Source organism: Entelurus aequoreus, linkage group LG13 (assembly GCF_033978785.1).
Source record: "Entelurus aequoreus isolate RoL-2023_Sb linkage group LG13, RoL_Eaeq_v1.1, whole genome shotgun sequence".
NCBI classification, from domain to species: domain Eukaryota; kingdom Metazoa; phylum Chordata; class Actinopteri; order Syngnathiformes; family Syngnathidae; genus Entelurus; species Entelurus aequoreus.
The window spans coordinates 45158902-45161401 of NC_084743.1; the positions used below are offsets into that span (position 1 = coordinate 45158902).

A 2500-nucleotide genomic window follows, 5' to 3' on the forward strand; every position below is an offset into this window, starting at 1 on the left:
ACATGTGCCTCAAGGCACTTCACTGCTAACATTGGAGCAAAAGTCCAAAGAGTTAGACAGGCTGAGAAAACAAGCAGTGATTTTTTTATCACACACGCGTTGCTCATTGCAGAAAGGTCCTGTCAACCAGCTTGTCACATTTAAAAATCAGATTTTGAGGCCAACTTCTCAGCTTACGGCCATACTACCCTGAGCACGCCCGATCTCGTCAGATCTCGGAAGCTAAGCTGGGTTGGGCCTGATTAGTACTTGGATGGGAGACCGCCTGGGAATACCAGGTGCTGTAAGCTTTTGGCGACGCTCACAGCATAGGGCGCCCTTGCCCCCTTTTGCTTTTGTCACAACGGCTATAGGTACTTGCCATACTTGACAATACAGCTACGTATTGCTCATCCAAACAAAACGCTGCTCTCCACCCAAAACATGTTTGTTTAGTTTTGACTCGGTTTGGGATTGATAGCAAGATTTGCAGTATCGACAACAGTGACACATGTGCCTCAAGGCACGTCAGTGCTAACAGTGGAGCAAAAGTCCAAAGAGTTAGACAGGCTGAGAAAACAAGCAGTGATTTTTGTTTCACGTTGCTCATTGCAGAAAGGTCCTGTCAACCAGCTTGTCACATTTAAAAATCTGATTTTGAGGCCAGCTTCTCAGCTTATGGCCATACTACCCTGAGCACGCCCGATCTCGTCAGATCTCGGAAGCTAAGCTGGGTTGGGCCTGGTTAGTACTTGGATGGGAGACTGCCTGGGAATACCAGGTGCTGTAAGCTTTTGGCGACGCTCCCAGCATAGGGCGCCCTTACCCCTTTTGCTTTTGTCACAACGGCTATAGGTACTTGCCATACTTGACAATACAGCTATGTATTGCTCGTCCAAACAAAACGCTGCTCTCCACCCAAATCATGTTTGTTTAGTTTTGACTCGGTTTGGGATTGATAGCAAGATTTGCAGTATCACCAACAGTGACACATGTGCCTCAAGGCACGTCAGTGCTAACAGTGGAGCAAAAGTCCAAAGAGTTAGACAGGCTGAGAAAACAAGCAGTGATTTTTGTTTCACGTTGCTCATGGCAGAAAGGTCCTGTCAACCAGCTTGTCACATTTAAAAATGTTATTTTGAGGCCAATTTCTCGGCATACGGCCATACTACCCTGAGCACGCCCGATCTCGTCAGATCTCGGAAGCTAAGCTGGGTTGGGCCTGGTTAGTACTTGGATGGGAGACTGCCTGGGAATACCAGGTGCTGTTAGCTTTTGGCGACGCTCCCAGCATAGGGCACCCTTTCCCCCTTTTGCTTTTGTCACAACGGCTATAGGTACGTGCCATACTTGACAATACAGCTACGTATTGCTCGTCCAAACAAAACGCTGCTCTCCACCCAAAACATGTTTTTTTGACTCGGTTTGGGATTGATAGCAAGATCTGCCGTATCGCCAACAGTGACACATGTGCCTCAAGGCACTTCAGTGCTAACAGTGGAGCAAAAGTCCAAAGAGTTAGACAGGCTGAGAAAAAAAGCAGTGATTTTTGTATCCCACACACATTGCTCATTGCAGAAAGGTCCTGTCAACCAGCTTGTCACATTTAAAAATCTGGTTTTGAGACCAACTTCTCAGCTTACGGCCATACTACCCTGAGCACGCCCGATCTCTTCAGATCTCGGAAGCTAAGCTGGGTTGGGCCTGGTTAGTACTTGTATGGGAGACTGCCTGGGAATACCAGGTGCTGTAAGCCTTTGGTGACGCTCCCAGCATAGGGCGCCCTTTCCCCCTTTTGCTTTTGTCACAACGGCTATAGGTACTTGCCATACTTGACAATACAGCTACCTATTGCTAGTCCAAACAAAACGCTGCTCTCCTCCCAAAACATGTTTGTTTGACTCGGTTTGGGATTGATAGCAAGATCTGCAGTATCGCCAACAGTGACACATGTGCCTCAAGCACTTCAGTGCTAACGGTGGAGCAAAAGTCCAAAGAATTGGACAGGCTGAGAAAACAAGCAGTGATTTTTGTATCACAAACATGTTGATCATTGCAGAAAGGTCCTGTCAACCAGCTTGTCACATTTAAAAATCTGATTTTGAGGACAATTTCTCGGCTTACGGCCATACTACACTGAGCACGCCCGATCTCGTCAGATCTCGGAAGCTAAGCTGGCTTGGGCCTGGTTAGTACTTGGATAGGAGACTGCCTGGGAATACTAGGTGCTATAAGCTTTTGGTGACGCTCCCAGCATAGGGCGCCATCCCCCCCTTTTGCTTTTGTCACAACGGCTATAGGTACTTGCCATACTTGACAATACAGCTACGTATTGCTCGTCCAAACAAAACGCTGCTCTCCACCCAAAACATGTTTGTTTAGTTTTGACTCGGTTTGGGATTGATAGCAAGATCTGCAGTATCGCCAACAGTGACACATGTGCCTCAAGGCACGTCAGTGCTAACAGTGGAGCAAAAGTCCAAAGAGCGAGACAGGCTGAGAAAACAAGCAGTGATTTTTG

The 2500-nt window shown here is 47.4% G+C and overlaps 4 non-coding genes and 1 pseudogene across 4 annotated transcripts; all 5 read left to right on the forward strand.

Moving 5' to 3' along the window:
• Positions 1–171: 171 nt before the first annotated feature.
• Positions 172–290, forward strand: LOC133664074 (5S ribosomal RNA). The gene has a single exon (XR_009828513.1). It is a non-coding gene; the product is annotated as a 5S ribosomal RNA (ribosomal RNA).
• A 363-nt stretch (positions 291–653) lies between these two features.
• LOC133664115 (5S ribosomal RNA) lies at positions 654–772 on the forward strand. Its single transcript, XR_009828551.1, has one exon. It is a non-coding gene; the product is annotated as a 5S ribosomal RNA (ribosomal RNA).
• A 362-nt stretch (positions 773–1134) lies between these two features.
• On the forward strand, positions 1135–1253 carry LOC133663999 (5S ribosomal RNA). The gene has a single exon (XR_009828475.1). It is a non-coding gene; the product is annotated as a 5S ribosomal RNA (ribosomal RNA).
• A 363-nt stretch (positions 1254–1616) lies between these two features.
• LOC133663984 (5S ribosomal RNA) lies at positions 1617–1735 on the forward strand. The gene has a single exon (XR_009828460.1). It is a non-coding gene; the product is annotated as a 5S ribosomal RNA (ribosomal RNA).
• Positions 1736–2097: 362 nt separating this feature from the next.
• LOC133664053 (5S ribosomal RNA) lies at positions 2098–2216 on the forward strand (annotated as a pseudogene).
• The last annotated feature ends 284 nt before the right edge of the window (positions 2217–2500 follow it).